The sequence below is a fragment of the Microcebus murinus genome, chromosome 1 (genome assembly GCF_040939455.1).
Source record: "Microcebus murinus isolate Inina chromosome 1, M.murinus_Inina_mat1.0, whole genome shotgun sequence".
NCBI lineage: Eukaryota > Metazoa > Chordata > Mammalia > Primates > Cheirogaleidae > Microcebus > Microcebus murinus.
In genome coordinates this window covers 69,391,963-69,405,642 of record NC_134104.1, presented here as the reverse complement: position 1 = coordinate 69,405,642, position 13,680 = coordinate 69,391,963, and the positions used below count along the sequence as shown (strand labels likewise).

Sequence of the window (13,680 nt, the reverse complement as noted above, 5' to 3'; positions counted from 1 at the left end):
CATACTGGGCCTTCTCACAGATAAGGAACATAATTTTTGTTGTTCCCTATGTCTGATGTACCCTACCTCAGCCTGTCACGTCACCTACACATTACCTAAGTAGTATTCCTACTAAAAATGTTTAACCTGAATCCAATCATGAGGAAATAATGAGAAAATCATGAGGAAATAATCAGACAAATCCAGAATCAAGATTTGGGGACATTTTATAACACACCTGGCCTGAACTCATCAAAGTGTCAATGTTGTGAAAGAACACCCCCTACCAAAGGCAGGCAGGGTACTGTTCTAGATTAAAGGAAACTGAAGAGATGTGATAACTAAATGCAAGTCATGATCATTGATTGGAATCTTGATTGAGGGGAAAAAAACTATAAAGGACATTATTGGGACAATTGAAAGAATTTGAGTATAGATTAACTAGATAAAATTATTATCAATATTAAATTATTTAATTCGACAATAGTATCATGGTTATGTAGGAGAATTGCCTTGTTCTTTGAGATATATGCTGAAATATTTGGAAATGATGTGTCACAATTCTGCAACTACTTTCAATTGATTCAGCAATATATATGTGTGTATATATAGGGAGAAAGTTAAATAGTTAACAATTGGTAAATCTTGGATGTTTGGGTGTTCATTATACTCTTCCTCTTTTCTGTAAGTTTAAACTTTTTCAAAATAAAAAATTGAAGGAAACATATTCCACCTATCTTTGAATCTGAGATCCAAGGCAGTGACCTCCATGAAACCTGCTCCTTGGCCCCAACTTGAAGGAGTAGTTCCCTCTTCCCACTCCCAGAGCGCCATGGTTATGCCTAATGTACCCCCTGGGCCCATGCTGCCCTGGAAAGGAGTAAACAGCAGATGTGTCTGTTTCCCTCCCTGGGCTGTGAGTGCCTGGAAGGCAGTGGCTGCAGAGACCTCAGGGGTCAAAGGGTGAAAAGCAAACCTCACCAGTCCCAACTTGGCCTGAGACCAGCCCCTCCCTGTGACCTACACTCTAGGCCCCTGAGGGACCAATTCCTTAGTAAATGAATCTGTCTCAATGTTGTATAAGGGTCCAATCAGGGAACCAGACCACTGGGAGTGAGTCTATTAGGGTTCCCCAGAGAAAAAGAATCAATCTATATATAGTATGTATGGATATATATATATATACACACACACCCACACACATATATATACACATATATAAAAAGAGAGAGATTTTAAAGAATTGGCTCATATGCCTGTAGAGGCTTGGCAAGTCCAAAGTCTGCAGGGCAGGCTGGCAGGCTGGAGACTCTTAGGGAAGAGTTATAGTTTGATTCTGGAGGCAGTCTGCTGGCAGAATTCCCTCTCTTCCTGGGAAAGTCACTCTTTTTCTATTAAGGCCTTTAACTGATGGGATGAGGTCCACTCACATTATGGAGCTAATCAGATTTACATAAAGTCTATCAAGTTCAGTTTAAATGGACCTTCAGTTTAAAACACCTTCACAGAAACATCTGGAATGTTTGACCAAATATCTGGGCACTATGGCCTAGCCAAGTTGATACATAAAATTAACCATCATGAGTCTACTCCTTGTCAACTTGGCACCCATACATATCTCCTTAAATCATACCTAATCTCCAAATACAGACAATAACAAGCTCATACTTCTAATATCATACGACTGTCCTTCCTACAACTGCTGCTCTAACCTTCTCCCCAGAAGAGGGTGTAAAGTCCTTATGTGATGTTTACTCTTCTCCTTGATAACTTAAAACTGAAATACTATGATATAAAGTTACCAAATATTATGAGATAAAGCAATATCTGTTATGTTACATGATAAAGGCATAAGAAAGGGAAGGAAACAAAGGTATGTGCTATATACACACACAAATATAGTCATTGCACAATAAGGAAGAAACACGACAGTTACAATCCTGGTTTCTATAACAAGTCTTGTGATTGTATTAATAGCTAGTATTTATAACTTCCTTATTTCACTACCCATTCTATAGTCCCTTTGCCCTCAGTAAGCACCTGAGCTGGTCATGGATCTTTACCTGGTAGGGTGACCCAAACCTTCATTCCCGAAGGCTCTGGGCTATTAGCAGTCCTGCCTGGGTTGGGTTCTTGTAATTTTCCACTGAGTTTAATCACAAGGCACGGTCACACTAAGAAATACCCTAAGGGATCTCCTGTATTGCAGACATACTCTTCCTAACCTCCTCTGCGGCGTTCAATGGGTATGATTTTGGCCCTACCATCTTGCAAGTGGCCCTGTCTTGAAATCTTTCTCAGGTCCTGATTCTGGGCCATGCTCAGGGCACTTGCTGAATATTTCTCGTCATGTTCAGGCCAGTTCCTGTGCTAGTTTGCGCCCACACACCCCTGGCAGGGAGGGCTCAAGCTGGAGTCAGCGGGAGCTGACCTTTGGCATCATTTTTTTTAATGTATCCCTAAGCAGCAGGATCTACCCTTGACCCTCTGCTTGTCAGAGGGCCAAACTCACAGACATTTTAAGCTTAAATCAAACAGTTACAAAGCTGAACTTTGCCTTTTCAAGGACAAACACACAAACATTCAGAACCGCTAATTATACTTTATCATTAGGTACCTTTACTGATTACATGTGTGTGCAAATTTCCCTTCCCAGCTACAGGCAAGCATAGAAAGAATACACAGCAACCCTGGAAGAGGTGTCCAGAGGTGTCTATTACACCCTGTTGACTGAGAATTAAGAGGATTTCAGAGTGTCTGGTTGGTCACTTGCCTGGAGAGGATCCTGCGTGCTGATAAGCTGAGAGAGCTTTGCAGCCCCCACTGGCTAAGGTGAGAGAAGGCTGAACATGACAGCTCCCAGCAGACAGCTTGGGTGGGGCCTGGTGGAGGGAGAGGGGTAGGAGAGGAGTGACTAGGCCTTTGGAAAGAGGTGCTGGCAACTAAAACAGAGATGCAGCAGCTCTGCTTTAGATTTCCTTCTTGAAATAGCAGCCTCTGAAAAAGAAAGGAAGGAAGGAAGGAAGGAAGGAAGGAAGGAAGGAAGGAAGGAAGGGAGGAAGGGAGGAAGGGAGGAAGGGAGGAAGGGAGGAAGGGAGGAAGGAAGGGAGGAAGGAAGGGGGGAAGGGGGAAGGAAGGAAGGAAGGAAGGAAGGAAGGAAGGAAGGAAGGAAGGAAGGAAGGAAGGAAGGAAGGAAGGAAGGAAGGAATAGCAGGCTCTGTCCAGGTAGCAATAAGCAGAAATAATATGTATGCTTTGGGGAAAAAAATTAGGAAAAGAATTAACCAAAATAGTTATATGGTTTTGTATCTTGTTTTTAAAAACAGCTTATTGTAATATATTAATTATTCTCTGGAAAAATAGAATTTGAAGTTCAGAAAATTAAATCAGAGTCAGGAGTTGAGAATCTTGTCACTTTTTTTGTCTTTCATAGTTTATGTGTTCAATTAGAATCTGTAATTTTTCCTAGTTGAGGGCATCCAAAATTGGCATCCGTATTGTACTCATTTTTTTTTTTTTTTTTTGAGACAGAGTCTCACTTTATTGCCCAGGCTAGAGTGAGTGCCGTAGCGTCAGTCTAGCTCACAGCAACCTCAAACTCCTGGGCTCAAGCAATCCTCCTGCCTCAGCCTCCCAAGTAGCTGGGACTACAGGCATGCGCCACCATGCCCGGCTAATTTTTTTTTTTTTTTGTATATATATATATTAGTTGGCCAATTAATTTCTTTCTATTTATAGTAGAGACGGGGTCTCACTCTTGCTCATGCTGGTTTCGAACTCCTGACCTCGAGCAATCCGCCCGCCTCGGCCTCCCAGAGAGCTAGGATTACAGGCGTGAGCCACCGCGCCCGGCCCGTATTGTACTCATTGAAAGAAATTCCAGCTTCTGTTGGATTACCCACAGAAACAGTACACAACTTGTTATAAAACAATTTTATACTCCAAATAGCCTTATAAACTGGTATTTATTTTTTTAATCCCTTACTTCAAAGAAAGAAGCTCAGGACAATTGGTAGTGTGCTTAAAATCCAGTCTTTGGTGTAAGACAGAATAGGGTGGTGTCTGTCTCTGCCATTTCCTAGTTGTGTTATCAAACATTATTCTGGATGTTTCTGTGAAGGTGTTTTGGACTGAAGGTCCATTTAAACTGATGGGTGGAGTCTGTCTCTGCCACTTCGTAGTTATGTTGTTGTGGAGGAACACAATTCCTTGTTGTGCAAGGAATTTGACCTTGCTAGGACTCAATTTCTCAGCTGCAAGATGGGCGGGATAATCTTAGGTTACTTTTAGGATTATTGCACGATTAATTAAATAATAAATAGAAGGCTTTTGGCTCAGTGGCTGGTACATAGTGACCAGCCATTAATTGCTAAGTTGTAGCATTATCGAAAACAGAGATTCTGCATTGATTTGTCATTGCATTCTAAGAAGGTAGCACAATCCCTGGATATAATGAGGGCACAATCAATGTGAACTGAGTGAATGAATTTATGTCTTGCTGTAGCTCAGGGTGGGATGGGCAGAAGTGGAATACAGTTGAGTTTCTATCCTTTCATACTGTTCCCTCCTCAAAGATCCCAATTGCCTCAAAAGAACTTTGCTTGAATTTCTAGACAACCCATCTCCATACACAAAATGCTGTGACTTCAACAATCAGTTTACTGAAATGCATTAGGGCCCAGAGACAGAAGGGAGTGCCCCTCTTTTCCCCTTGAGGCCAAGCCTTCCTTTTACTTGCTTAGTCACTGCAGGGGAGTGACAGCTCCTCCAGGTGTCGACCATCTGCAGAATTCAGTATTGCAGTCACATTTGGATCAACTGTCAGGGCTGTTTTCAACACGCTAGATTCTGAGCACCACCACAGCTCTGTTTTAGAAGCAGCACATCAGCCTTCTTCTTTCCTTCACTGGCAATTATAGAAAAAGCTATTTGATACCTCTAGAATTCTACAGATTAAGGGTATGATTTCTTGCAAAAAAAAAAAATATTTATATATTTATATATATTTTTTTTTCCGAGAAAATTCAGTTAAAACAGAAGACGCAGGGGGTTGGGTGTAGTAGATGGTGTTACCCCCAGCAGAACTCAGCACAGTGTACTGCACCCTTGGGCTCCTGGAGGACATGGAGGTGGCTGGCTAAGGGCTGGATTTAACCTGGAATGTCTGGCATTTGACACTTAACACCAAGGGCAGGGAAGACCAGGGGCATTCAGAAATGGGGCAGTACCCGATCCAGCAAGGGAGCCTCTGGGGAATGATTACCTTGAGCTGGTATCCAGAAGGGTGTGAACTAGGAAGCAATTAGGAGCTGATCCAGGGACAGGAGCAAACATGGTGGTATCTTAGGGCTGGGGGCTATTTTAGAGATGCTTCACTCTGACTGAGAATCTTTCAGGATACTACCTCTTCTACAAACCCTATTCTGAACCCCCGTCAGAACTCAGACCATACTAATATGTTCCTTTTATAGAAGACTTACAGAATTTCTAATGATTCACTTAGCTTATAGACATGCCTCATTTCTCTCTTTGAAGGCAGGGACGAAGGGCTATTTTCCTCCCAAACCTAGCTTGGTAGTTTGCAACAGCACCCTCTTGGTGCTGAGGAGAGATGTGCTAGGTGCTGAAGACCCTGGCCTGAGGCCTGTATTAATTATCTGGGCAGAGAGGAGCTGCTCTTACTGGGGTTGGGGGAAGACAGAACCTTGGCACCTTCTGTGTTGGGAGTGACCTGGTTCCCGCAGTCTCTGCTGACAGTTTCTCCAGTTCCAAAGTCAACAGCCAGGCCTCAGAAAGAGGAGAAAGGTCTCAGGTGGGGCTAAGGCTGGTTTTGTCTGACTCTTTAAGTCCCAACCCTTCAGCTGGCCCTTTCTCTTGGGAGTCTGTGATATTTTCTGCCTCTCTCTGAGAATTTATTAGTGATACCCTAGAAGGAGAGCAATTGGGAAATAACATTAACCCCTCATTAGCAGGGTTGGGAATGGTCTAGTGAGAACAAGATCTGAAAGGCAGGCTGAGATGCCACTTTTGGGTTAACCATTGACTTAATGTGGCTTTCCCCAAAAAGCAGAGCCTGAGCAAGGACTTGTGTACAGATAGTTAATTTGGGGAATGAATCTGTTTTGTTTGGTTAAAATAAGGTGATTGTCAAAGTATGATTTCACAAATCACATGGTTTATTGCCAGACAGAGAGATTATTCTTTTTTTCACAATTCTTGAAAAGGGGGAGCATAACAAGAGCAAATCTCACAGGAGATACACTTGATAGACAAAGTACATTAACCACATAATGGATGAGTTCCGATTTCAATTAGAGTCCAATTTTAAAGTTCAATTGCTAAATTAGGATGGAAGCAGGCTTCTGTGGATACAAAGCCTGATCAGGGTTTGAGGTGTACCTTTCTAGGAGAAGGTTTCTGGAGAGACAGCTTGACCAACACAATTGAGATCTGTGAAGACAGGCAAGGTCCCTGCAACGCTGGAGGGCGGTGCTGGTGTTAGGAGGCAAGGATTCAGAGACTAGCTTCAAGGTTGACAGAGCAGCCCTGACACAGTCTAAGCTCTCAAAATATCTGTCAAAACCTTGAGTTTATATGTGCTTTGGAGTGCAGTAGTTGAGGTCACTAACTCACTTATGTGGTCTGATAAGAGTGTGATGGTAACATTCTCTCAGGTAGGGGGAGTTCATTCCGTGTTCATATCAGCAAAACATGTTACTCACTTAGCAAACTATGTAAGTGTTTGGAGTCATTTCAAAGCTATATAACAAAATCCCAGTGAATGGGAGGGGAGGACTGAGAAGAGTCAAATAGGGAAGGAAACAGAAAGTCAATTAAGAGGATGGTATTGAGTTGATCAAGTTGAGTACACCACCAGAAAATGGCATGTTATCATTTTAGGAGCTATGTAGAATGTACCTCAGAATTGCCCAGGAGAAGAATGGAAGCGCAGAGTATTTTCCCAGCAGCTCCTGTGTCGTGGCCCATTTACAGGACGGAGGATGAACACAGAACATAAAACACAGACGCAGAACACAAAGAAAAATGCAGACACACGTACATATGGTTGACTCAAGTAATAATACACCGGGTCAGTTTTATTTTTGTACTCTAAAAGATTAAAGTTAGTTCCTTGTACGCAACTACCCAGGCATTGCAGCAATGGCCTTATATTCCGGAATAGCCTTAGGGAAGCAGACGTTCCCTGACTCAGAATCTCAAGGTGGTTGCTCTAGGCACTAGGCATAGATAAAGGACTGAGATTAGCAAGGATGGGCAAGGTGAGCCACAGGGGACATTTCTCATCCCCAGCTTTTCTTAGGGTGATCCCCTAAGATCTTCGGCTGAACCCCGGTGGCTGTGCCTGGATTAGGTCACCCCTCCCTTGAGGGGTCTTACCCGTCATTGACTAACCAGCCATCTTATGGGGTGTACGCAGCAATCACAGGAACAATATGTTTATCATGTGGCCTCCAGACTCCCAATGCCGTGTGGCGGGGCTGCTCTTGCTACTCGCAGCTCAGGTCCTTTGTTATGCCTCTAGGCAACATCCTTGTTTATCACAAGGACCTTGTCTGGAACAGATTACTTTCAAACACTCTGGACAGAACACGTACATTACTCACTAACTTTAATTCTTAAACTAGGAAAATATATGTCAGTCCCCTACACTCCTGTCTGATCAAAGGTTTTCTCATGAGGTGTTAGTTCCTTTGCACTGGCAGGTTTAGTCATGTGTCAAAATGGGCAGTGGATTCTACAGGGTCCTAGGCTGTAGTGACAGAGAGCTAGGGAGCTACCAGGTACAGCTGAGGCAAGGTGCTCTCAGGTTACACCTGTGTGCAGCTGGCTGCCACAGCAGACCTGGGCTGGGAAGATGTGAGGCCACAGGAGGTGACCGTGTAACCTGTAGCGATTATTGTCATCGCTGTGGTGCAATATACTGAACAACTATTCTGAAACACCCATCCCTGAAGCAAATATATGGCTAGAGTCTGTCTGTGAAATGGGTACAGAAAACCAAGTGCATCCTCCCTTCCTCATTCTCCCAGTTTTCAAGGCTCTCTGTGCCAGGAGCTGGGGATAAAGAAGGAAGACACAGCCTCAGCCCTCAGGAAGCTCATGGAAGGGAGCTAACAGTTTTCTTTACAGCCAGCCAGGCCAGCAATTCCACCCCGTTTTCATCTGCCTGGTTCCTTTCTATTCAGTCCTTTTCTGCAATTTACCTAAACATAGCTCTGCCATTAATTCGCCCAGGTATCTTCTCTCCTTAGCCTGTTTCTCATCCTGGAAACTGACGTGTGTTGGGGGGTACAGGGGTTGGCAGGGGAGCCTGATCTGTGTATTGCTGAAACTCTGGGTAGCTCTGCTATTCTTAAATTATTTTTGAAGATCCTTAGGGGCAAATCTTTAAATAAATTCTATCTGATCAAAAGAAAATTAAAAACCAACCAACCCACTAACCCTGATGAGTTCTAAAGACAGTAAACGCACACAAGACCTGGAAGGAGCCTCGTCCTCACCAGGGTTTTCCTCCCTCCCCAGAGTGGCACCTTCTCCTCTCCGCCCGCAGCCCCCGGGGTTGACACCCTTCCGCGCCCTCCGCCTCCCCTCCTCGCCGTGCGGGAGGGAGGTGGTGGTGGAGGGGATCTGCGCCCGGCTTGGAGCAGAGAGGACGGGCAGGAGTGGGTTAATCCCTGGCTGGGTGCCCGGCGAGACGGAGCACCTCCGCGGGAGGAGGCCCGGCCGCTCGGGGGCCTGGGGCGCAGGCGACGGCGCAGGAGCACTCCCCGCCCCCGCGACGCCCACCGGCGCGCCCCGCCCGGCGCGGCCCGAACGCGCGCACCCGAAGCGGGCAGGCGCCTCCAGGTGGCAGAGGCGGGAGAGAGCCAGAGAGCCGGTAAGGGGCTGCGAGAAGGAAGCCGCGGCAGCGCCCCCACCCGCCCAGGCCCGGAGCCCCCTGCGCACTCGGTTTTGGGTAAGAGGGAGGGTCCGCATCTCTGCAGCTCGGGCGGGGCGGCCCAGCGCCCTGTGCTCGGAGGGTTTGGCCGGGCGCGGCCCCTTCGCCCAGTAGCCGGGGTAGGGTGGGGAAGGGGCATCGCACCCTGTAGGCCGAGCCCTGTGGCCGCGGCAGGATAAAGGTAGGAAGCCGGGCCGATCTCCACCCGCTGCCCTCCCGGTTCCTCCGCCCGCGTCTCCAGCGGCACGGTCTGGCCTTTATTATTCGGAATAATGTGCCCGGCGGGAGGAGGCCCGGGGCTGGCACGCAGCCCCGCGGCTCCCAGGTGATTTCCGGCGCATTTTACGGAAGGGGACCCAGGCCCCAAGATGGGAAGGAACCGGCCAAGGTCACATCGTAGTTAAAAAATTAAAGGCCAGGACCCAAGCCCGTAGCCCTGCCTTCCAGCCCCGGGCTCTAGGTGCTGCTCCCTTCCCCACCGCTTCTCCCCGCTTCCGATCGCGCCCTCCCCTCCCCCCGCGTCCTCCCCGAGGCGTCCTCCCGCGTCCTCCTTCTCGGGATCTGGGGGATGCTCCCTCCGCGCCCGCTGAGCCCTCGGGAAGGATTCCCGACCGCGGTCAGGCCGCCAGTCGCACGCCTGAGCAAGACCCGAGCCGGCGGTTACTGGAGGGCGCGGCGGGTCGCAGGGCAGGGCCAGGAGGAAGAGGAGGGTGCCGCCGGAGTGGCTGCGGGCTGGGGTCGGCCGGGTAGGGCCGAGGCCTGAGTCACTGCGGCTCGGTGGCGCTGGTACTAGGGGGCTTAGTCTGGGCGGCGCCGCCGCACCCAATGAGGAGCGCGGCCCTGGCCTGGCCCCTCTGGCTCCCCGCCCGCCGGCGGACAGCTAGGGACCGCGGCGCCGGGATTGGCTGCGCTGCCCACGGCGCCTGCGCGCTGGGGTGTCCGCGCGGTTCGCCTGCGTGCTGGAGGGTGGCTGAGATCGCGTGGGTCTAGGCATCCTGATGGGGCCGGGGGTGGGGGGTCCTGAGTGTGCATCCTGCGCTCGGCCACTGCAGGACTGCGCCCAGTTGGGGGAGGGGATTGGCGCTGAGCTTGGCGTTAAATTCTGCGGCTTTTTCCAGCCAGTCAGCCAACTGCCCACAGTCAGCTGATGCAGATTCACCCCGCCGTTCTTACTTTGAGGGGTTGCAGAGGGCATATATTCCATCACAGAAGGCTGCCTGCAGGCCTACTGCCGCCAAGATCTGCTGTGAGGAGCAAATGCCTTTCCTTTTAATAGATCCGTTGGAGCCCGGCCCTGTACAAAGCATATATACACCTGGCAGACAAAAAGCTGACCTTTGAAATTTGCATAGCTTTCATATTCACTCAACACACCTTTACAGAGTCGCCACTTCCTGGCGAGTAGATATTTTGAAGAGCCAGAAGACAGTGATTCAACATAAGGATCCTGTCTGTGGGGTGTTCACGGTGCAGGTGGGGATTGGTGGTTGGGGGCTTGTGACTGGTTATAAACAAAAATCCCTCTATTACTATCCCGAGTAGGAAAGTGATATTACAGAGGCACAGAAGGAAGTGGATTGGGCAAAAGATTGATTTTTTATTTTGGTGGTTAGGGAAGGCAGCTTAGAGTAGGTGTTATTTGAACCAGCTAGGGTTTGGGCACATGAAGACAGATTTGGTCTAGCATGGGAGTACAGGGCTGGAGCACAGGTTGGAAAGTACAGGGCTTCTTGAGGGATGGTGCAGCCAATGGGTTAATAAGAGTACTCGAGAAAAATATAGTTGGAGATGTGATTTGCAGGGGCCAGGCGAGGACTAGGTATACTCTGATTTGAAATGTCATAAACACTTGTGAATAGAAAGGCTCCTTAATTTATCACTTGTGCTAATGTCTTTTTTTTTTTTTTTTTACTTCTAGCCTAAAAATCTTGGAACTGTCTTTGATTCTTTCTTCTTTCACTTCCCGCATTCAGCCTGTTGGTAAATGGTGGTCAGTTCTACCTTCAAAATAAAGCCAGACTCTGAACAAGTCTGATTAGAAACCTCATAGTTTCTACTAGGGCTAGCAACCTTTTTACACATTTCTAAAGAGCACCTTTTCACATTTCACTGGAGTTGTGCAGTGTACAACCTGCATAGCTATACACTGCGGCCCTGGATTACATCCATGGCTTCTAACTGGTCTCCCTGCTTCTGTTCTTGTCCATCCTCAATCTGTTATTAACCCAGTGAAAGTTATCTTATTAAAATGTAAGTTTGCTCATGGTACTCCTCTGCTTAAAACTCCTTATTGAAATATTATGCGCCTATTGTGGGCAGAGTACTGTACTATGTGTTGGAGATACAACAGTGAACAAAACAAAAAATCCTCTTCTCAGAGAGCTTGCATTTTAATGGGACTGAAAGATAACAAATAAGATAAATAAGTACAATATGTAAAATGGTATGATGTGGTAAATGCCAAGGAGGGAGGAAAAAAAAAAGGAAGCAGAGAAGGGAGATAGAAATGTCAGGGTGGAGGTGGAATTGATGGGTGGCCAGGGGATGTCTTACTGAGTAAACATGTGAGTAGAGGACTGACGTGAGCCTGGTGGATATTAGGGGAAGAGTGCTCCAGGTAGAGTTACTAGTAAGGGCAAAGGCCCTGAAGCAGGAGCTGGTCTGTTCCCAGGATAGCAAGAAAGCCACTGTGACCAAAATCTGACCTACCTTCAGTGTGTTTTAGTCGATACTGTTTTGGCACCAGGTAACAGAAACTTTAACCTCGCTTCAGTAACACAGAGAATAAAGACACAGCATGCCTCACAGAGCTGGAAGACAGGAGGGCAGCTGCTGCTGTTGCTTTTCCCTCCTTCTCTATCTCCATCTCTTTTGCTTTCTGCATGTGTTTCTTATCTCCTCTCTCTTTCTCTCTGCAGATTGGATTGGCTTTCTCCCTCTCTCTGGCTCTAGGGCCCAATGTAGTGTAGCTGCCCTCCCCAGCAGCCAGAGCACATGTCCCTGCCCCACAGAGGCTGGTTGGCATTCTTTCACAGTGCCAGGGGACAGAATGATGGGTTCCTCTTGAGTCTGGTGTCTCTCCCTGGCCCAGTCCTCCATGGCCAAGGGCACAGTCTCTCAGTCCAGCTACAGCTGCAGAGGCCAAATCCGTGTGGGACGAGCAAGGCCGAGAGGAGAGGGGTCAGGTGAGCAGGACAGACCTCCAAGAAGTGACCACTGCAGAGAGTGCTTGTGATGTGTTATCTGAGAAGAACTGGCCATCACCCAAGTCTGATCTGGTGACTAGAATGTTTCTCAGACTAATCAAGGTGTCTGCATTAGGTGTGCCTTTGCTGAATTGGACTATGCAGTCAAATCCTTGGTCTCTAATGAAGTTCTCTGTGAAACAAGTTATACAAGTTTCACCTGCACTTACGATAACATGGTGGTAAGAACATTGTCTACCGTATCACTTTATGTTCCTATATAATTCTTTTGTTCCAGAATCATTACCTCTCAAAGGAATGATAGATGTCTTTCTGAATGAGCACTTTAAAACTTGTCAGGTTTCCCTTTTGGGTGATCTCAAGGATGGTCCCCTTAACTGTGCAGTTATCATACATAGCTGAGCTGGGCTGGAACTTTCAAGCACGACTATACTAAATGATCAGAGGGGAAGTGGCCAAAGGATAATATATATCTGCCTGGGTAGGGATCTCAAAACTCAGGCAATTAACAAAGGTGATGTGGGTAGTTTTAAGATAGTAGGTGCAAACTGTCTGTATTGAGTGCCAGCATAGCTTAGCTGCCTAGTTACATTGCCTATTAAACCACTGTGCTGGCCAGACTAATCAGCTAAGTAGTGCATGTTGGAGTTAGGCTGCCAGTTGTCAGACTTTGGGATCCAATACAGGAGATTACTGGCCTTAAGCTCTTCAGTGTGGGGTTCCTGCCTAAAACCAGCTTGGCCTTCTCAGTGGAACAGGATCTTCCCCTCCCACTTTGTAGTGCCATCTAGGTTTCATGTCCAGAAACACAGGAATCCTCTTTCCTGCCTAAGGCCTGCCTCCTGTGCTCCTGTTTCCTGTGGATGCCCTGCCTCTTCTGAGAATGTCAAGACTAGGAATGTCTGCCTCTTTTATAGGAGATCCTGCTGCCACCCACAGGAAAGCAGCCAGCTGTGTCCTCTGCAAGATAGTCATGCAGAATGCAACATGGCGAGCCCAGCACCAGGATAAGGATGCCCACACTTTTTTTCTTTGAGGGGGAGTGCTTTCCATGGGTTCTGTGTGAGTTATGCATTGACAGTGGGCAGGGGTTGCCCTTGAGAGCAGACCCAAGTGTTCCTAGCATTAGAAAAATTTCTCTGAGATTGCAGATTGCTATATGAGATTACAGATTGATTTATTTTGTGACAGTATCTTAGGAGTTCAATTCCTGGGTATCAAACCCCTGAATCCAGTCATTCTGGGACAGCTAAGTACCTGCATTTCAAGGCTAAAGAGACTGTCCCCCACCCCCATGGATCCTCTGCTTTCTCCTTGCATCACCTGCCTCACACAAATGTTTCTGTTCCTAAACCAAAAGGCAAATGAGTGGCGTTTCAAGTTTGAGAACTTGATGTTTACAGAGAATACAGCTCAGCACAAGGCAAAGGTAAACAAGCCCTGAAGAGTCCCTGGGAGTCCCAGTGCCTATGGCAGGGGTCCTCAAACTTTTTAAACAGGGGGCCAGTTCACTGTCCCTCAGACCTTTGGAGGGCC

The 13,680-nt window shown here is 47.3% G+C and overlaps 1 protein-coding gene across 3 annotated transcripts in view; it reads left to right on the top strand.

Moving 5' to 3' along the window:
* Positions 1-2,616: 2,616 nt before the first annotated feature.
* BDH1 (3-hydroxybutyrate dehydrogenase 1) overlaps positions 2,617-13,680 on the top strand; it is a 35,823-nt gene continuing 24,759 nt past the window's right edge. The window contains exon 1 of one of the 3 annotated variants that reach the window (XM_076002757.1): positions 2,617-2,811. The gene's annotated coding sequence lies outside the window, so the exon portion shown is untranslated. Of the gene's footprint in view, positions 2,812-8,729; positions 8,957-13,680 lie in introns of those variants that run through there. The other 2 variants (XM_076002758.1, XM_076002755.1) reach the window with 2 other exon arrangements.